This window comes from Dermacentor andersoni, chromosome 10 (genome assembly GCF_023375885.2).
Source record: "Dermacentor andersoni chromosome 10, qqDerAnde1_hic_scaffold, whole genome shotgun sequence".
Lineage (NCBI taxonomy): Eukaryota > Metazoa > Arthropoda > Arachnida > Ixodida > Ixodidae > Dermacentor > Dermacentor andersoni.
The window spans coordinates 122801974-122824651 of record NC_092823.1 but is presented as its reverse complement, the minus strand read 5'-3'; the positions used below and the strand labels follow the sequence as shown (position 1 = coordinate 122824651).

General features: G+C 42.9%; 1 long non-coding RNA gene across 2 annotated transcripts; it reads left to right on the top strand.

The window, feature by feature from the left end:
* Positions 1-5053: 5053 nt before the first annotated feature.
* Positions 5054-12976, top strand: LOC126544921 (uncharacterized). 2 transcript variants are annotated; one of them, XR_007602259.3, is made up of 6 exons: positions 5054-5781; positions 6457-6565; positions 7681-7807; positions 10151-10263; positions 11859-12079; positions 12851-12976. It is a non-coding gene; the product is annotated as an uncharacterized lncRNA (long non-coding RNA). The 2 variants fall into 2 exon arrangements; XR_008615118.2 differs by lacking the exon at positions 5054-5781 and adding an exon at positions 5903-6067.
* The last annotated feature ends 9702 nt before the right edge of the window (positions 12977-22678 follow it).

Genomic DNA, 22678 nt, shown 5'->3' with positions numbered 1-22678 from the left:
ACCAAGAGCCCTCCTTGTTGGGCAAGCTGGTGAAACAATTTATTAGAAGTTACACAAATTGCCATGCAAACACGCATCTATACAGATGAAGTATAGAAAGGACAAGCGCTCGTTCTACCTCTGCTTCATCTTTGTGTGTGAGTTCACTTGCACCCCCTCTACTAATAACTGAAGATTTGATGCGAAGGTCGAGAACCCACTCCGCGAAGTATGTTAGCAGTGCTTTTCCAACAAAAAATTGAAGAAATGCTTACGCAACAAACACTAAGAAAATAAGAAGAAAAATCACTGCCCGAGCAGGTGGCTAACCAGCGAAGCTGTAACATGCGGCCTTGGTGTTTATCGCTGGGCTAATCCCAGCGGGTAATTAAACGACGGCTTGGTGGGCTGCCATATCAGCTGTACGCAATTGCTGCTTGCGCTCGGCTGCACGAGGCTGTTCTTGTGCCCGGACTGCAGCATCGGCACGGCGTAGGCGCGCGCGTTCCCGGGTCTGCTGGCGGCGTTGTTGATCGAAAGCTGCCTGCTCTTAAGGAGCACGTATGAGTACGTACGACGTCGCACCCCACGTCGCATGCTGCCGACATCGCGGTAGCATGCGCAACGGTAATCTTTTCGGGGAAACGTATGCGGGGAGCAGTACGTGCATGGCATTCCCATGACGAGCGCCTTACCAACAATTATGTAGTTCAAGGGCATGTTTTCAACGTGTTCTTTATTGAAGCACATGCCGTCCTGTATGTTGTATGCATGATTCCAAAGAATCTATGCACTGTTCACTTAACACAGCTGAGCACTTGTAACCTCTGACTTACGAGGGTATGAGCCGTTGCACTTCTTTTTTGCTTGCTTACGGGGGCACGAGCCATTGCTGACCATAGTTTTGGACATGCCGTCTAGAATGCTGTACACGTGATTCCACAGAAAGCGCCCACTGTTCGCTTCACATTGCTGAGTGCTTGTAGCCTCTGCCTTACGGGGCTGTGATCCATTGCATTTTTGCTTGCTTACGAGGGCACGCGCACTTAGTGCTTGCCGGGGTATGAGCCATTAATGATGATAGTCCTCTGTCAACGGACGCGAAATAATCCCGGGATCCTAGCCATATACACCTTCGCTGTAAAAAAAAAAGAAAAAGAACAGGAAAATGTTTATGAAAGGATGGTAAATGTTTTGCACATTTCGGTGATTTGTGAGTAGATTTGTCGCTACCTAGTTACGCACGTTTCAATTATTATAATAAAGAAACAGAAACGAAAAACAATAGGTTACTTTTTAACGGCAAGGAATCCTTTGAAACTAAGTTGTCAATAATTTTGCGGGAGAAGCGTCACCACTAACGGTGAAACTGGAGCCGTAACATGCCCAGTTAGGATTTCCTTCAACTTCAATTGTGCTTCCTCAGTGTGACGCCATTAATTTTAATGCATTCTTGCGTATTTTCGGCGTTCATGGCTGAGCAAAATTTCTCTAGACTTGCTTGGTTAAAGCTTTCTTGTTTACTTTTTTAAATGGTATGCACATGTTTTCTTTTACCTATCAACGGTCAAATAGAACAGATTAGACACGGTAGAAATTCATGTGGCCACGGCAAGCAAAGCACAGATAGTTTACAAAGTTGGCTAATTTTCTTCACGGTTTTGAAACGCCTTTTCCGTGTCAGACGCAAGTATTGGAGCTTTAGGAGCACGAAGGCCAGGTTATTCTCACAAATATCAATTTTGCTTCGTATGTATGCAGCTTTCTGCATTATACCAGGTTATTTCACTGTCTGTATCCTTTTTTGACAAATTTCGCCATAGCAAAATTTACAAAAATGATGTGGGCGTTTAGGAATTACCAAGTAAAGCTTGTGCTCACGCTTCCCGCAAATGAAAGTGGGCCTGTTGCAAGACTGCGGGACTTTATTGCACACTTTAAGTATAACAAATTTAGGCAGTCAATAAGCTTTTTCAGGGATTTTTGTATACCGGCTTGCTTTCTTACAAGCTTTCTTACAAGCTTGACAGAGCAGCGGGCGACTCAGCGGGAATAGCTCGCATGGAACAGCGCTGCTAAAAACGCCCTTCGCCTTCTTGCAGATCGACGTGGTGATTACCTGGAGAACCTGGATGACGCCCCCTCAACTCTACTGACAAGAAGCCATCATTGCGCCTGCGCACCGCCGGTCCTGCAGCTATAAAAGCAAGATCGACGTGGTGATTACCTGGAGAACCTGGATCACGCCCCCTCAACTCTACTGACAAGAAGCCATCATTGCGCCTGCGCACCGCCGGTCCTGCAGCTATAAAAGCAAGGTGGTGGAACCCTGTCGGCACAGAGCAGCGGGCGACTCAGCGGGAATAGCTCGCATGGAACAGCGCTGCTAAAAACGCCCTTCGCCTTCTTGCAGGTGCGTGACTTAGACGCTTTCTTTCTATTACCTACTCTAAGTCGCTCGCTGCTCTGGCTCTACCCTATTGAAAAATTTGTATGAGAAATTGAACGAGATGTATGCATGTCGTACAGATTTGACGAGAAATTGAACGAGATGTATGCATGTCGTACAGATTTGACGAGAAATGAACGATATGAAATGCATATTGAACGAACTCTCGTAGAAAATGAGCGAGATCTGTATGATGTGCTACGCAGACTTTTACGATGTGCACGAGATTTATGCGATCTGCGATAAGAATGCGTAGAACTTGTATGACATGTGTGCGATGAGTTGCGTAGACCTGACGAGATTATGTATGACGTGTGTGAGGTGGTGTGTGATGTGTACGCACTGTAGTCGTATGAGCAACTTGATCTTTGTGGATGACTATGAATTGCATACAAAGTGTGTGTACTCAAGTCGTAGTGCATACAAAAGCTCATTAATGACAGTGAGATTTATGATGAGTTGTTTGCAGTACATGCAAGAGCGTGATCAATGTGCTGCATGATCACATTCAACCATTGTGACACATATATACCAGCATAAACTACAGAGCAAATAAGATGTTCAGAGTTCAACTTCTGGAATTTCATGCAACGAACACATATACATCCCCATCAAAGCTGCTGTCGGTACTTTTGATGCAATGATTTTCACTTGGGGACATATTCTCGGATGAACACTTATAGCGATACTACTGCCTTTGCATGACGCATTCCTCGACCAGCCAATAGGCACTGGATAGCACCATGATATTGTCGAAAGCTACCATCAGAGAATGAATCCTTTGTTCAGAGTAGATCTGCCTAAGATTTTATTGCAATATAGGAGTCGGGTACCATCAAAGTTTCATAATAAAATGCTATATGTTTGTGTACGCAATAAAATAATCTGGCAATGCGATTATAGCACATTGGAAACACTTCAAACAAGGACGAGTTGGCAAAGTTTATTGCAGGCAGTTTGAGCAGTGACAAATTATGCATGCGCTTTGTCACATCCTAATAATATTGCTTTGCATCAGAGATATCAGTCAGAGGTAGTAATGGGCGAACTTGAACCTGCATATTTTCCTAATAGCCAAGTGCGTCAACCACAATACTGTCAAATACAAATCTGCTAAGAGCATGTTAGTGCCTGTTTATGTCAAATTGTAGAAGGTAGGCATGAGATTGGCCATGCATGCCCACATATAAATATAAAAAGCACAACCACAAAACAGTGTAATAGGTTGGTGAACAGATAGCCAAAATAGCAGTCAAAATCCATCGCACTTTGTCACAAATAAATAAGAAAATGTGGTAATAACAATAACAATCCCTAAAAATGTCATGTGATCAATCGTGGTCATGATCACAGTTACTGCCGTGAAAAATTATTTGCACAAGTGTTTCACAACTTGCTAAGAGAGCTTGACCTAGTAAAAAATCCTCATATGTGCACAGCAGTGGCAAAAAACGAGATGAGCGTCGCAACTTGGTGACCATTATCTGCCTACATACTACACAAAACTGAATTTAAATTTAAAGGAGAAATGACAAAGCAGTTCGTGTGCCAATGATGGTTAAGCGCACTGGAATGCCTTGCCATGTGTTGAAAGCTGACCTCCAAGCAACCAAAATGTAAGTGACCCTACACTGAAGCAGGGTCTTTAAATGACGAACGCGTATCACATCCTGGCGTTCGCGGACGCAGTCACCAAATGAAAAACACCTTTGCAAATCGCAATAACGGCGAATGTCAAGCGCGCGCACACAGACAGAATGCGAGCAGTTTCCGAAAGCGCTCACGAAAGACTGTACGGACGTTCCTACGCGTTCGACGCATATCAGAAGCGCGCGCGTGCGCGCACACGCACACACACAAGCACAAAAGGCGAGCAGTTTCCGAAAGCACTCGCCGAAGACGGTACGGACGTTTTTACAAGAAAGCAAATCCCGCCGGCGTGGCACCATTTCCCGAAGCACAAACAACACCACAGTACACATCCGTAGAACGGCGCACAACAAGCCTGAACAAAGTGTACACCACTCGACGCCAAATCTGTCGTCGATTACGCCGCTGAGAATCACGAACACCTTCTAACATTCACAAACCAAACGACGATGTGCTGCGAACTCCAAACAGATTTTACGGCCCTGTCCGGTTGATGGGGCTGCTCCACAGGTTGTCCTCGCTGTTGAAAGCAATGTCAGCAAAGTTGTTGAAAAAGGTCGCCTAAAACACGCAAGAACATTCAAATAATACGCCTGTAGGCCTGTACTACCCACGCTACCCATGCGATCACGGTTACCGGAACCACAGACGGCGAAGTAAACAAAAGACGTCATTTCCCCTCATTTCGGACCGAGACCTATAATTACTTTCTCAGTTGCACGACTCTTCCTTTCGAGCAAGGCGCGACTTGTTCCTGGGACTGTGAGGGCGCTGCGGTCGAGCTCGGCACCAAGTGAGCGGTGCTGCTCTGCTCACATGTGCAGGTTAGTTGCGGGTGTTTGCGCTTGTTGCGCTGTAGCCGATTTTATTTTCTCACTGCGTGTGCCTTGTCACTGTCCTCGTGCACGTGGCTGGCGGTCGAGGTCTTTTGCGTCCGGTTCAAGTTTTGCGCTCACGGAGACGCCGGTACCGGCGAAGTGTGGGTCACCGAGCGTTAACATTGCGTGCGCACTTTGGTTTGTAGGCCCACTTTTTTTTCATCTCATTCCTTTCTTCGGACCTGTACCCCCAGGTATGGTGTCTGTAAAATATTATACTTCAGCTTAAACAACAACAGAAAGAAATAACGGCTGCTTTATTCAGCGAGCACCATGTAAATGCCGAGTGCCGCGACAAGCACCTATAACCGTGCCAGGCTATAGCAGACGACGCTTGGACGCTTGGCGCGGAGGTCGATGGCAGCGCTGCGGTGGCGTGAACGGTAGCGGGCTAAATGGTGCGCATAGGCTAGGAGTTGGGGTACTTAAAGAGGATCTTTAAACGTTGTTGCGGCGGCCCGGGCGGTCAATGTGGTACTGTTGATCATATTTACGCGGTGCGTAGAGAACATGTGCTCATTTTTTGTGTGAATTAACGATCACTAAGCCCTGGGTCCTGTGCAATGCTATTAGCTCGCTGTATGTTTCTTGCGGTGCGCCGTTGTTGATTATCGTAGTGCGGTCCACACGCGCTTTCTTTGTGCCCGGCTCATGAGAAGTGTTGTACTCTCGCCGCTCCCGCATCGGCTCACAGTGCACGGAAGAATGTGTTGATAGTTGTGCTATCGCGTACTGTAGTTCACCGCAATTCAACACTACGCTGGACGGACTGTTCGTGCAGTCGATGCGGCGTGAACGGACACGAAGGAGCGCTCGCCTCAGAAGGTAAGTCCGGCGCCTAGCGCATTCTTATGGTTCATGTAGTGTACCTTGTCATGCGCAGCAGAAGATGATTAGTACAGCTACAAAAACAGTGACAGTGATTCCCTAATGTTCGTTTGATATCGTAGTGCACATTTAGGAAAACGTTTCACGAAAATTACCCCGAGATTGATGTTGTTAAGAGCTTCATCTATTGTTTATTTTCTTTTTGTTATGAAGTATGCTAGCGCCGGGGCATCGCTTGGTCTGAACGGGCACAAAAATTCAAGCAGGGAATGTCACTGCTTCTGTACGTAATTCCTCAGCAAGAAATCGTATAGACAATTCTAGAAGTACGTTGATGTGTTGTGCAAATGTTTTCACAGCTAACGTCAACGCGCGACGGCATCCAAATGATCTGACTCGTGAGAAGATTTTAGCTTGTATGCAAACTTTGATGCTTATAGATTGTCGCCAAGACAACCTGTATTTCTTGTGTTTAGTGTTCTGTTTGTTTTCGTGCCTTTGACACGTTTAATAACCGCCTGTGATGTAAGAATGAAATATTTATTTGTCTAAGCGGATGCAGCTTCTTGTAGCTGGCTGTACGAGAGCTTTCCACAATTTGACGCGATGTTGTTAAATCACAAGTTTGCAGATTCAGCAGTGATTACAATAAGCTGAACATTTATTGTTTAGGGATGTCACAATTTCCTGAGACGGAGGCATCTCTGCACCACAAAGGAGACTGCGGCACTATGCAGCCTGAACAGCACGACAAAGCATCTGATCTGCCTGCTTTGACAAGGTACGTACAAAACGGTCACAGCCATTTATGTGTTCTAGGTTCTATTTGTGTATTTGGTACCTGCCAACTTTCCCGATTAGTTTCTGCTTTTCCAAGTGTGCTGTTTGTGTACAGCGTGTCAAGGTAAATAGTGGTTAATAATGTATGCATAGAAAAATGTGGCCGCTGAGAGAAAGCTTTAGGAAAGTGCATGCTGTCTTTCCAACACAGGATTTCTGTCTAGAATTTTTGCAAAATATGAAGTGCAGAGGCTGGCAGGTTTGGCAAACAATGTTCAACACTTTTGCTTTAGATTTTAATGTTGCCGGTTCATTATCTGTCCCTAGTATAGCATAGCGTCAAGATTGAAGCTGATCTCTGATGTCACGTCAGTTGCAGGATGTAATAACGTGGTATCATAAACTGCTTGTTACGCATATCAGTCAACATGGTGCAGTGGTCACAGGTGCGAGTATAACCGAAAGCTGGGCATTCTCTGCCCTTCAGCACATGATGTGGGATAGAGCTTGAACTATGCTATAGTGGCACCATCTCCCTCACCTTCTCTTCCTCATTATTCTGTTAACTTGCAGTAAAATGCACAACTTCTAGAGGCTTAATTATGGTGTTGTCTGCTGAACTTGGCTGATGTGAATTTCAGTAGTCTGGGGTACCCTCAAAGCCATGCTGTACTTTGCATGCATTTTAAAATGGTCAATTTGAAATATGTGATTGGCTGTGGCATTCTCAGAGAAACAAGGCCTCTTGTGAATAATGCATACATGCATTATTCGCATATTCTAATACTCTTTCAAGAAGCAGCCTATAGGCTGCTCCCCGAAGAAGTGACCACCTTTGCTTACCCTACAGGGCAGTCTGGTCCAGTTTACTTAACCTGTCTGCCATCTATGCACGAGGAGGACAGAAGCGAAAAAAAGGGACCTTCGATTAATGTTTTTGCACAGATGGCTCATACATTGCACTTTTCTTATCTTGCAGGCTTTGTTAACTCAAAGCTTTCTATGGGCGAATATCAGCATTTCATTCCTATTTATACCTAATAAGAATTACTTTGTTCATAGTGTCACTTTTTATATTATACTCTTGTGAGAATAAGCTCACTTGTTTTAATGCAGATGTGGCTGGGCCTGCAGAAAGAGTGTAAGCAGACTACAGTGTTGCTGATCAGTGCTGGTGCTGATCTCTACGTCTGAGTTGGCCTCACAACGTCCAGGCGCCACTGTGCTTTGCTTCATTAACAAGGTAATATGATATAGACACCTTGCACCTCAGTATCAGTTTTGAGAAATATGCGATGACACAAGGGTTGGCCTTGGTGATAAATACACTCGTGTTCTTTTTTAAAGCGTTCTTCTTGCAGTGTTCCTCATGTACATGTTTTCAGAAGATGCTTAAATGCAAACCGCCATGGAACTTGTTTATGCCTTAGTGTAGCACTCTTTCACCAAAAGAAAAGCCTTATTTAATGCACAATTCATAAGAAAGGTGAGGAAGTGACAGGACATAAGTCTAACAACCATCCAGTTTTACTGCTTGCACAGCACTATAAAGCGACAGGTGAAAGGGCAAGAACAGATAAATCGAAAATGCATGTTGCTCACACAACCGCGAAAAGGACACATGGCATGGCTACTATGACGCTTGTTTTACAATGATAAATAAGCAGTCTTGCTATATGATAGTCCACTGGAGGTAGAGCCAACTTGCAGATTCCCTGTCACACATATAAGGAAATCTTAACGAATTTCGCCAGCGCTATGGTCCTTATACATTGCCACGGTTGCACAGTTTTCAAACAAAATAATGTAAGTGAGCTTTGCACTACCAAGTGACCACGAAATGACCTGAGCATTCAGTTAACATGGTTGCAAATCCAGTCATTTATACATTGGCCTGTTTTGCCGACGTAGTGTCTACTGCACGACAGTGATATTTAATATCCATCAACACCCCTGTGCTCTACGTACTCTTTCTTGCGTGCTTTTTTTTTCACAGGTAGTGGAAGATTCCAGAACAATTTGGTTTGTTCTACCCATGATAGTGAACTTGCCAGTCTTATATTAAACATGGAATTGGTTAGAAAGATGTGGTATTTCTTATGGTGCCCTGGTGCATTCAGCTTGTGCAGATGCTTCAAGCTTGTATTGACAAAAATTGGGATGAAGCCATAGGAGGAGAGTTGTAAAAGTGTAACGAAAGCCTCCTGATAGATATGCTGAGTTGTGCTGCTGTGCACACTTATTGGTTATCCCTACTGGGTAACGCTGTTAGGGTTATGGATGCTTTGACACTGTAGGGCCTACAAGATGGCTAGCATTACAGAACACATTAAAACGACTGTAGGGATGCGTGTCGTGCTATTGTATCATAATTGGCCCACAAAGTGACCACCTTTGCTTACACTATGTGGTAATCTGGCCCAGTTTACTTAACCCGACTGCCATCTATGCATGAGGAGAAGGAACTAAAAAAATGAAGGGACCTTCGATTAATGTTCTTGTACAGATGGCCCATACATTGCATTTTTCTTATCTTGCAAGCTTTGTTACTTAAAGCTTTCTATGGGCGAATATCAGCATTTCATCCTTATTTTTACCTAATAAGTATTGCTTTGTTCACAGTGTCACTTTCTATATTTGCCGTATTTACTCACATAATGATCGCACTCACGTAATGATCACAGCCCTGAATTTTGTCGTCCAAATTCGATTTTTTTTTTATTTCCTGTGTTGATCACACTCCGAACTTGCCGCAGCGATCTGTCATGTGCCAAGTCTAGCTATTAATGATCGCGCTTACCATCTGTCGAATGCTACGCGAACAACTCTTCAAGACAAACCAAGCAGTCTGCACGCACCAAACATTCTTAAGCAGATGCCCAATTTCATTCCTTTCATCACTTTCCGCACTTCCATGACAAAAAAGCTACAACCAAAATTGCCTTTATTATGTGTAGGCTTTGTAATGGTTGTGGTCAAGAACAACAAAAAAGGCACCTTTCGATTCTTCTCATCTGCACTCGTGGGCACGCAACAAATCTTGTAACACTTGTAATACAGCTAAGATATTCGCCCACCCTTAGCGGAAACGTGCTGTATTAGGATAGTAGTGAAGACAAATGCCGCAGTTTCCGCAGCATGCCCGCCGTGTCTTTCTATGTCACTGGCAGCTAAGCGCGCCCATCTGTTTCTGCCCCCTCATAGTGGACATGGCTACGTTATTGCCACAGACTTACTGATATTAATGATAATATTCATTCCGGATACGGAAGAAACTGTTTCAATGCATGTAACGTACTCACGAGAAAAAAAAATTGCATTCGGCGCATTTGGTGTGTTCAGCTTGCTGCGCCGGCCGCCATTTTTGTTTTGGTGTTCCGCACTACACTCAGTGGCAGCCACCTATTTGTTGACCTGTTGCCATCCCGCAGCAAACGCGGGATAAAAAAATTCTTTTTGCGGGAAATTTAACCGGCGTAATGATCACACATCTGAATTTGCGACCATTTTTTTTACAAAAAAGTCTGATCATTATGCGGGTAAATACAGTACTCTTGTGACACCAAGCTCACTTGTTTTAATGCAGGTGTGGCTGGGCCTGCAGAAAAGCTGTAAGCAGACTGCAGTGTTGCTGATCAGTGCTGATCTCCACGTCCGAGTTGGTCCCACAATATCCAGGCACCACGGTGCTTTCACAAGGTAATATGATATGGACACCTTGCACCTTAGTATCAGTTTTGAGTTTGACTTTTGATAAATATTTAAGAAGACACAAGGGTTGGCCTCGGTGATAAATACACTCGTGTTCTTTTTTTAAAGTGCTCTTTCGGCAGTGTTCCTCATGTACATGTTTTCAGAGGATGCTTACACTCCTTAAATGCAAACTGCCATGGAGCTTGTTTAGGCCTTAAACTAGAACTCTTTCACCAAGAAAAAAGCCTCATTTAACGCACAATTCATAAGGAAGGTAAGGAGATGACCGCCAGTGTCTAACAACTATCCAGTTTGACTGCTTTCCCAGCAATATCAAGTGAGAAGCGAAAGGGCAAGAACAGATTAATAGGCAATGCATGTTGCTCGCACAACTGCGAATGCGACACGTGGCATGGCTACTATGAATGCTGGGGTGCGATCGGAGGTGGTTGTTCGGCGTGTTCGTTCGGTTACCGGCGCGCGCGATTGACCTACTCCGCGCCTACGTCGCCAGCCGTGCCCCGCGGCTGGCGCCTTTCAGAACTGCATAGTCACACTCTGTAGTCGTGATGATCATGACCACGGTTTCGTTCGCAGCGGTCAACTGTGGCAAGTAGCACTTTCATTGTGACTTGGCGCAATGCACGCAGTCTCACAAACATGATGGCTATCGAGGACAATAATTGTACTGTGGCCTGCACGCTGGCATCCAATCAGCCAGTTACATTGAGTTTGTAGAACAATCTGTTACAGCCAGCTCAATGGTGAAAAAATTATCGGGATGGACCCGTGGTAGTGAATAGCACGTTTCTGATAAAGATGTGACCAAGTCTTGTGCTATGACTGCACTGCAAAGGAGTACTTCCTCAACACCCTTGCCACTACAAGCAGTATAATCAGTCGTGAATTGACATTTGCAGCTCCCATACTGCTTATGTGTGAAATAGAAACAGGATTTCTGGATTAATTCAGTATAAAAGTGTCTTTGTGTGAACGTCTGTTTCTTATTTTCATACCCTTAATAATTCAACATTCTGTTAATTCAGAATTTTGTTCCAGTCCTGGGAAATTTCAATGAATGAGCTTTTACTGTATACACCCCTTCTTTCACCGCATGTGTAATTTGAGCTCACTGGGTTACTGCAAGAACTTTTTTCAGCCTCAAGGGTAAAATTTCTAGCTCGGACAAAGCAGCTCCTTAAGGATGCAAGAAGTTTTACTGTGGTTTTCTACTGTTCCCATCTGCTTCCCTAAACTTCTTCTCAAATGTAAAGAAAATCTAGTATATCCCGTACAAAAGGTGCTTGTCGCTGACTGTGGGATTAAATGTGGTGAATCCTCTGAGCTAGAATTGTCCCTGGCCCATTATCAGTGAAGCTTCATTGACTAGGGCTTTCCTTCAGCCAGGATGTAAACTTTGAACCTTTTGCATATATCTTAGTGTTATCCTTGAGTGCCATCACTGTGTCTGGCAACCTAGTTTCCCTCAATAACTGTTACCTTTTTTATCCATTATTTCGGGAAAAGATACTTTTTCTGAGAGCACATATGCTATTTTTGTATATGAGTAACTAATCTCTTGCAATTTTCATCTTTCGTAGGTTCACAATCGAAATGGATTATTTATTTGTGCTAGTAAGTGGATGTGGGTAAACCAAGCCAAAACGGACAGCACGTTTGCCAGGGAGATTGCCCGATGCTTGTGGCAGGCACAGGAATTAATCCACAGGAGTGTTACGAGCAAAAGTATGTATGCGAAAGCTAAAGGAAGGTGGCGAGGCCAAGTCAGCGTTGACACCACAAAATCTTGGTGCATATCTAAGTAAGTAGACCCTGTCCTGCTAGCTCATGTTTTCATAAGGATTGCAAAGTGTTTGGAAGTTAAAGGAGTAATGCCTATCACACGGTGCTTTTTCTGCACGAATATAATGGGCTGTCGGTAAGATCGGGTTGTATTGAGGTGATCTCTCATATGGGCCGACACAGTTTACATCTACACATCAGGGGCATGCATAGCTGTATGCGTATATTAAGTGCTGTGCTCTAGCTCGCTAACAAAAACTATCATTTAGTTTCTATAGTGGTATTAAAGGTGCATTAATCTTTCCTATAAACAATTCTGCACTGGCATCTATGCAGTGTTTTCCGTCTGCATATTCCGCAGTGCGGTAGCAAAGATCTGTGCTATCTGTGTATTCACTTGCATGAGCTTGTTATACTTGTTCATTTAATGTAAAATACTTGTGGAAAAGTATTAGACTATTTCTGTGGTCTGGTATTGCAATTCTGCAGCCATTTATATTGTTTGTAAAACACGAACATTTAACAGAGACAGGAACAAGACAATGCGAGGACGAGCACTTGCTTTCAGCTGCTGTGGTTAATGTTGAAATATCAATTTACATAGGTAAAAAACTCATAAGCCTCCGTGTTTTCTATTTCCTGTTTCTCTGTGAGATTTTCACGCTTTACTCAATATCATGCAAGAACCAGCCCATTCAGTTATGCAGTGGAGCCACCTATTGTGCATGTCAGTTCCAATGGCTTGTTAGAATCTAACAGTGCCGGCTGCTTTGTTTACATTTTTTTGCAGAGGCATACGAGCACTTTGTTTCAAAAACGCCAAGCACCGTGGATACAGAGGCAAGGAGGCTGAAGGACCTGAACAAGCACCTGGCCACCATGCTTCGGGATGCAAAATAAAGATGGTTTGTGTTAATTGTGGGCCCTAAAAAGTGTCCTCTTTGTCTCCGAGCTGGCACATCGGCCGACTCACATGATAGAAATTAACTCAATGTAATGTTGGCAGTAGATGTTACTGTGTGGAACTTCACCAAAAATATTGCATGAACAAAACTCATTCAACACAAATGAGAACACTTGTAGAATGCAGCTAAACAAGAATAGTGTCATTTTGCATAGCTGAACGAGAATATTTTCATGTAGCATACACAAACGAGAACGATATCGTTGAGCATAGACGTGCGAGAACTATCTCGTCAAGCATAGCTATGCGAGAATAATCTCGTTCAATGTACCCATACGAGAACGATCTCGTTCAGTAACGATGTCCTCTCGTACACATGTGACATACGACATCGTTGAGTCTACGGAGCAATAATAGCGTAGAGAAGTTCTCGTACAATTCTCATACATATTTTTTCAATAGGGTATGATGGGAGAAAAAGCACCTACCACCATCAAAGAATTGGCGAAAATTGTTCAGGACATGTCACTGAAGCTTGACAAAATTGATGCAATCAGGACTGACCTTGACGAAATCAAGGATGCGACTCAGTATATTAGTAATTCCTTTGATGATCTTAAGACCAAGCTAGAGAGTGCCTGCGTGGATCTCAAGACTCTCAAAGACGACAATGAACAGCTTAAAAAAGAAAACCTGCACCTTAAACAGGAACTTGCCGCCACAAAGAAAGACGTGATTGATTTGAAGCAATACAGCAGAGCAACGAATTTGGAAATTAAGGGTCTTCCTTTCACAGTTGATGAGAACCTTGAAAATACCGTGCAGGTACTTGGGGCTAAACTTGGTACGGAAATCTCCGCATCGGACATTGATGTAGTTCATCACGTGTCAACTAAAGATAAAACAAAATCCAACATTGTTGTCCGATTTACATCTCGCAAAGTCAGAGACAACTTCCTCCAACTCGCAAAAAGGAAGAAGCTTTCCACATTAAACTTGCAATTAGAAAATGATAATCCTATTTACATAAATGAACATTTATGTCCGGAGTTGAAGATATTGCTCGGCAAGACCATTCAGAAAAGGAAAGAAAAACAGTGGAAATTTTCCTGGGTTTCCAATGGAAAAATTCTTGTCCGGAAAACTGAAACCTCGTCAGTCATTCACATCACTTGTGAGGAGGACTTGAATTTAATTGCATGATTTTGTGGCCTCTGCAGTAGGTAAGCCATTTCCAGAAATGTGTAATGTGTCGCATCTGAACGCGGCTTTTTCAGCTGCGCATAATCTGAAGATACTACACTGCAATATTAGAAGCTTAAGTAAAAATATTGACTCTTTGCTGGTTTTATTAAAGTCCCATTCCTTTGAGTATGATATAATCGCGTTGTCAGAAACGTGGTTGAAACCTGATGAATTCTTTAATATTCCAAATTTTAATTCAGTTTATCTCTCACGACCAACAAAGACGCGTGGCGGAGGAGTTGCTTTGTATGTACACAAGAATATTCCTTTCAAGCATTGTCCCAAACTAACATGTCAGGTTCCCGATGCATATGATTTCTTATTCCTTGAGCTGAGTTCCAAGTTAACTGTAGGTGTTTTATACCGTTCCCCAAGTTCGCACATTAGTCTTTTTCTGGAAGCCTTTGAACCTGCTCTAGAACATCTCGCCTCTATGAATAATCCTGCAATAATATGTGGAGATATTAATATCGACACTCTTAATGACAATGCAGCACCATACGTGAACCTGATTGAGTCTTACGGGTTCCTTAATAAAATAACACAACCAACTCGAGTCACCCCCTCCACAGCGACGCTCATAGACCATATCCTATGCAATTTTGATACCTCACTATCTTTCTCTGGAGTTATTGATGCTGATATTTCTGACCATTTTCCAGTGTTTTTTCTAGCATCGTGTTCTCCTCTCAAAAAAGAAATTAAGAAACGCGTGAAAACAACTATTGATCACAACCTATTAAGTTCCCGTATACGCACTCTAGTGATCAATGTTGAGAACAGTAAGAATATTAACAAAGAATTCGACCACCTTATAAATGTTATCTCATCTTGCTTTACAGAAACAATTGTTAATGCAAAATTTTATTATTCTGACCCAATATGTCCTTGGGTAACGACTGAGGTCTTAGCTGCTATACAAACTAAAGATAAATGGTATAGAAAGCACAAGCAGTTCAAAGCTAATGAATACTATCGTATACAATATAAAATACATAGAAATAAAGCTCTGGCCTTACTTAGAAAATCCAAAAAGAAGTATCATACACTCTTATAGAAAGCAACCAACATGCCCCGCGTAAAATGTGGGAAATAGTAAACTCGGTCATCACACTTCGAGAGAAGGATCATATATTGCCAGAAATTATCCCACCTACTAGAACCACAGAAAGCCTTGCGGAAGACTTCAATCAATACTTTTGCAATATAGGTCCAGCTCTTGCGAAACAACTAAGTATGCACGAAGCCCCCGAGCTCCCAGCTCCTGTACTTAATTCTTTTGTTTTTGATGACATTACTCAGGATGAAATAATTTCTACCGTTAAAAGAATGACTGGAGGAAGAACGCCAGGTAAAGATAAGATCCCCTTACTCGTCATTAAACAGCACATAGAGGAACTGAGTGGGCATTTAGAAAAATTATTTAATGCATCCTTCTACATGACCACATATCCAGACGCATTTAAAATAGCGCAAGTCACACCAATATACAAGTCCGGTAGTAAGGATGACATCCAGAACTACCGACCAATATCAATACTTAGTGCCCTTAACACAGTATTTGAGAAGTTATTGATGAAACGCTTTACCCATTTTCTAGATAAATATAACGTACTAGTAGATAACCAGCACGGTTTTAGGAAAAACAGATCTACTTCCACGGCTGTACAATGTTTAAGTGAATTTATTAACAAAGCATTAAATAACAAAGAGTATGTAGTTGGCATTTTTGTTGATATTAAAAAAGCGTTTGACACTGTGAACCATGATATACTACTATCAAAACTACATCGGTATGGATTCAGAGGTCAAGCGAAGCAGTTTTTCGAAAGCTATCTTTCTGGTCGCAAGCAATGTGTGAAAATCGACAAATCCATATCAAGCGTTCATTCCATCCTTTGTGGCGTGCCTCAGGGCTCGGTATTAGGACCATTACTCTTTTCCTTGTACATAAATGATCTGCCAGATGCTTTGAATTATGCCCAAACTATTATGTATGCTGATGACACAGCCCTTCTCTTCTCTAGTCATGACCCTAATATGCTTGAAAGGCACGCTAATAGTGATCTTTCTCAGATGTGCCAGTGGTTTTTACAAAATATATTAACAATACACACCTCAAAGACTAAATACATTGTGTTCTCTAGTCCATATAAAAATTCATATAGCTTAAATGAGTTACGAATAGGCGCAAACCCCCTCGAACGAGTCGATCAACAGGTATATCTTGGTATAACTCTAGATTCAGCCTTCAATTTTAATCCTCACATAATTCGAGTAAGCAGCAAATTGAGACGGGCTTGCTTTATCCTAATAAAAGCTAGAAAGTTCTTCTGGCTTCGCAGATTAAAAATTTTGTATTATTGCCTTTTTCAAAGCAATATGACTTACTGCGTGGAGTCCTGGGGACTTACGTATAACACGTACTTAAATCAAATAGTAATCTTGCAAAAAAGAGCACTTCGAATAATAACACATAGTAAACACACAGATAGATCCGCTCCGCTCTTTCGTCACTTAGACATTACACCTTTCTTTGCTATCCGGGATTTCAAACTAGCTTGTGTGGTTATACATATACTAAACCATAACATCCCACTATCATCATCTGTTTTTGTATATCCATCTCGTCCAACTAGAATTTTTTTCAGTTGTCGTTTTAACCTTCCAGCTGTTAATAATGTGTACGGTAAAAGAACAATCGCCTATGCCACTGCTAAAATTTGGAACCAACTGCCTGCTAACTTAAAAGTAGGTCAATTCTCAATCGCCGATATAAAAAAATTTTTGCGAAGCCAGCAATATTCGACTCCACTATAAGTCTGTGTTTTTTCTTTGATGCATTCTTCATTTTATTTTTATTTTTTTTTCTCTATTTTTTTTTCTATGTTGTCCTCCGAACTATTGTATAATTTCTTGAGCATTTCCCCTGCCTTGTGTATAACTGCAGTATAACTGCCTTTACATGAATCCTGTGTAAAATACTGAGTTGTCTCGCTATAACGATTTTTTTTTTTCGCACTTCCTGCATGGGCCCAAGTCTAGCCGAGAAGGCTAAGGGCCCAGATGGTTCACATGTATTTCTTATTAGTCGTTTGAATAAACTGATTTTTGAATTTGAAATTTGAAATTTTCAGGGACAATAGTTATGAAAACGTCGATAGCCTTCGATGTACCTCAACCGTACGGAAAAAAGTATATGCACATAGTCGATATACAGATAACTGGACGGCTAGCGTGATTTCCGGAGTTTTAAGGTTCATACTTGACTCTTTATAAGGTTCACTAAACAATGTTTACGTGGACTTCGTGTAGAATAACTCAACAAATTTTGGCGAGCGTGACATTTTCGGATAGCCTATCGTCGCACAAGGTAAGCACAAAATAACTTCAGCGACCTGTTCATGTTTGTGTTATGGTACCAAAAGATTTTTTTTCTTTTCATTCTCTTCATTTGCCCGTTAATTTCCCGTTATTTTATTGCAGACTTACTCTGACAATTATATTGCCACTTCGATTCTTTTTTTTCTTTTTGTTCTATTTAGCTATAAGGTCCTGGAATAGCCAGTTCTTTCTGAGGCCAAAATTTCTCGCATTTCGCAGGTAATAAACGAAAGGAATCAAAGTCACGATGTAATTGAAAACGCCAAATTACTGCCAGGGAAAGATGCCATTCACTTTGAGCCTATATTATTAATCATCATCAATCACCAAGCTCTCATGCATACCGTGTATCAACCAAAAAAAAAAAAAAAGGAAAAGGAACTATAATCCACTATAGTACTAGATTCTGCCCTAACGACTTCGCTATTAGGTTTAATGAATAGTGTAAACGTATGTGTACCGTGTTGCAATAAAAAACAATAGTATAAGCTTCTGCACTAAAAACTTGCTTGTCAGGTCTAACCAACAGAACTAAGAGTTAGTATATAATGAGAAATGGTGCCATTAACTTTATCGCGTCACGTTACATGGAAGCATGCTGGTCATTCTTGGTCTGGTGGCCACTATCAGCAGTGGATAATGGATATTTGCCGTAAAATATGGGTAACCAGTATAGAGGAAGCGAAGGCCCACTGAATCTTGGGCGATCGAACGCGAGTAAAGGTCATTGCGCTCGTGCATAAAAAAACTTAATGTATGGGTTGCGGACTCGTTTCCTTCTCCTATACAAAGAAAGTAATGTCCCGTATCTTTACGGTATATTCTCATAATTTTCTGAGCTCCGGGAGATTGGGTTTAGGCGTGCCATTATTTTATTTTTATAGAGAGTACACTTAGTGCTGTAGACATAATAGGGAGAGAAAGGCTCGTTCAGTGGCATGTTCACACTGCGCTCACTATGCATTCTCGTTTAAACTCTCATTAATCTCATCAGATTTCTTTTGATTGCACTTTCATTGACCACGCGCAGTATCTGTATAGTGATGTGCTTTCATACTGCACTGTCTGGATTGGCCTTTTCTATTTTGTTATTCATGCACTGATACTGTCCAACGTGTAGTGAATGTACAGACGTGCTGGTAATCTGCTCATCACTGGACATTCGAGTGTTGCCGATGTATCCTGCGCTCTCCTTGCATACACGTAGAATGTAGCGGGCGATACTTGGTTTATGTGATGATTGGTTTTATTTCTCTAACGCGTTTCTTTTTCTCTCTGCCCGTGTTGTGTTTGCCGCTTTTCTGTTTCTTCTCCATTAATAATTGATTGACTTTACTCTTTACGTTTGTGGGTTAGGTGGTTCAAGTTCTTCGGTAAACAACGACGATGAAGGTTCACTGATGCATTGGTTAGCGGCAGAGAGCAAGTAAATGAGAAACTAAGATTAATAATAGAAGCCGAGTGCATGCTCTCTGCCACTCACCAATGAGGCGGTCGACCTTCAATGTAAATGTCAACCAAAGGACTTGATTATTTTCGCACGCCTTGAGAGATGAGTACACCTGCAGGGCACTACCCGGGTTTTCTGGTTCTGTTGTTCTTAATATACTTTTTCATGCTCACTTGTAGAACCGTATATATAGGGGTCATGATATCACTGTGCACGTGGTTGTGTGTGCATATAAGTACAACCAATACCTAAATAAAATTCCACTGTTGAAAGCTAGCGCTTCAGTCGGCGTTCGGTTTCTTCACGTGTCCTCGCTCTCGCTGCGCTGCACTGCATGCCATTCGCGATACAGTCGTCGCTACGCCAATGTCGTCATACACTCGTATTCATCCAACTCTCCCCATGTCATCGTCGAGCCAGCATCTTCACTGTGCCATCGTCATACAGTCGTCGTCGTGCATCTGTCGTCACGCCACTGTCGTGATGCTTTCGCGGTCATTCCAACTTTGTCATCCGACTATCTCCATGCCGTCGTTGTCAAACGAATGTCGCGCAGTCATCGCCATACCGTTGTCGACATGCCGGTGTCGTTGCCACGCTGTCGTGTGGCTATCGTCCTCACTTTAGCATCGTCATCTCGTTCGAGTCGTGTTATCATCATCATACCGCCTTTGTTTAACAGCGTCAATCCTTCTTCGTCAGTCTATCGTAATCATGCCTTCGTCATTCAACGGTGATGATGACGCCGTTGCCATGCCATCGTTGCCATACAATCGTCGTCATACAGTCGTCTTCATGCATTGGTTGCGATACCTTGGTCGTCATGCTATCCTGGTCCCTCCATAGTCCTTGTATTCCGGCTTCGTCACTCGATTCTCGTTACGCCATTGTCGTCACACTAGTTGTCAAACCATTGTTTTCATGTTGTCGTCGTCAAGCTGTCGCCGTTATACCATCGCCATCGTTTAGAAATGGCCATCTCATTGTTGTTAAGCCATCGCCGCAATCCTGCCTGTGTCGTTCAAACGAAGTCGTCCCTTCATCTCTCGATCGTCGTCGCCGCGTTGGAGCCATAGCAAAGTAGGACGATACCGGAGTATGACACAGGTAGCGGAAGCAACGGAATTCGGACAATGATCATTACGGAAGTTAGGCAAATGTCATTTTATAAATACGATGTGTCGCCGCAATGCTTGAATGCTAATCGCATTTGCTGTCGACAGTCGCCGTGAAATAAGCTCTGCCTTAACGTTTGTTACTCAAACCAGAGGTGCGCATACTTGGTTGACCCACAAGGGTTTTTATCAGTGCGTTCGCCGGTACATTCATTCGGCGCACATATAACCTTAGCATATACATCCATAAATATATCTGCTCAGATAGCAGCCGACCAAGCAGCACCCAGCAGTCAGGCAGCCACGCCAAATACAAGAGGGTATGGAAAGAAAGCTTGGTTTTAGAATGTGCTTCTTCCAGCTATTAAACTAAGTTTTTTCTTTGATAGGCAACACGCGCAATCGAATGCGGTGTAGTGGATTCCGAGCAGAAGTATTTCCCCGTTTCCATGCATTTTGACGTGATCTCTTACGCTAAAGCTTCCTCTTAACAAACACTGGCATACTCAAGCTTGTTGGAAGGAATGAATAATGCCTTTATTTTAAGGAAGGGGACGGCTATAGGCCGCTGTTGGGAATTAGGAGGGAAAGGAATGTGGATTCCGGAATCGTTGGCTGAAGCACATCTTCATCTCAGTCTTTGATCTTCCGCTTTATGCAGGATCAAGTGCATGTTCAATTCCGCAGCTCTCGCATGGGCTGGTCGACCCCTTCTACACTACTCGAAACAAGCCACCTTGTCTGCCATATGTCGCAATGGCTTTCTGTGTTTCAGGGTTAGTTTGTATTCCAATTGCTAGTGTTCTAATGTCTCCCTGTAGTAAATGCTGAATGTGGATCTCCCTTGTGAAAAAGCTGCACAGCTCCAAATGGGGGGTTGCAAGTCTGCTCTGCATGACTCCTGCAAATGTGTGCGTCGGGTATAAGTGTTCGCAATCGTAGCTTGTCTGGGTTGGTGACATTTCTCAAGTATGCGCGGTGTGTATGCAGCGTTCGCCATAACCTTATTTAAAAGAACCTCTTCCGTGCGAGTAAGCCTACCCTTGTCGTCAAACGCACGTACTGGTGTAGCTTCTAATAGTCTCCGTTTACTGTCTGCTTTTATTTTAGTGCGAATGTAATGCATCAGTGCTCTGCTAGGAGAGCCTTCGGCCAACATCTTTAGGTATGAATTTTGGTGCGCGGGGTTTGGCGAGGAAATGGAGTGTGGGGAGCTGTACGTGTAATCAAGCCAACCCGCTTGCGCGGCAACTGCGTGAGCGGCTGCGTTTCCCCCATCCGTGCCAGTGTGCCCCGGTGTCCATAGGATTTAAACATTTGTCCCATTGTCCTGTATTCTCTTTAGGAAAGACTCGTCTGCTGAGCTGTATCTGCATATGGATTCTATATAAGCATACAGGTTTTAGGCACTTCGTCTTTCCCTAGGATTTTGCCTGAAAGTACATAAACTGAGGGAGCTATCGCGACCGCTCGAGATTACCTCAACACGACGCACATTACAGTTGAAGTGCTGAGGGCACACATAAGGCCTCTTGCCCGTGCACTTCGTCAACATTTTTCTCTACCCACTAAGAGACCACGTACCTCGTTCTACAAAACGGTATCAGCTCAGCACAAGTCATTGTTCGCACCTCTTATTCAACCCAAAGTTTACCTGACTGCACCTGGCGTCGAGAAGAAAGTGTACTTGTGATCGCCAGCTCTGAATCAGCTTATCATGCTCCTCTTATGTGAAAGATATAGCGGGCACGCGTACATAAAGGGTACTTTTTTAGCTGCACTATTAGTAGAATTATAATCCTCGATTAGTTACTCGAGGAGGCGGCCATTACTTCTACCAGAAAATCACAATGCTTAACTGAATAGCCAGCATGATTACGCTAATTACTTGTCGAATTATTTTAATCTGCGTAATCATGTTGATTCTTTAATTAAGCATTTTGACTGCTCGTTCAGTAATTTATATCAAGGGCTGGAATTGCGCTATCTGCCACAGGCTACTTTTAAAAGATTGGTGTGGTTAAAGAAATAATAAACACCGCGTATACGCGGACAACTCGGTCCTATACAGAATAGCTCAACCACAGTTATTACCAACCCAAGGAAAGCCGCAACCATAAAATTTAAAATGTGGCACTGGACAAGATCCACAGCTGTTGAAGTCCTCACCGTTTGTGTCGCACTGCAGTTCATTGATAGTGAACAGCCACATCAATGGTCAATTTTCTGCAAATCAAGGGCGGCACTGCAGAGTTCACTGCGCCGCAGATCACGTGATGTACTAGTATTTGATGTTAAAGAAACGATGCGTCACTTAGCATACAAGAGGCATCATGTCGTTTCTCGGTGGTCCCAGAATAATTGTGGCGTTATGGGTAAATGAACGTGCGGATGAAGCGGATCGATTAGCCAAGGAAGAACCGCAGCGTTTATCAATCCCGCTTTCAACTGGACGGATGGTACAAGAAGTCTTCGTTAAACGAAACCTTCGGATAACTGCAGACCAATGTACGCTATGTC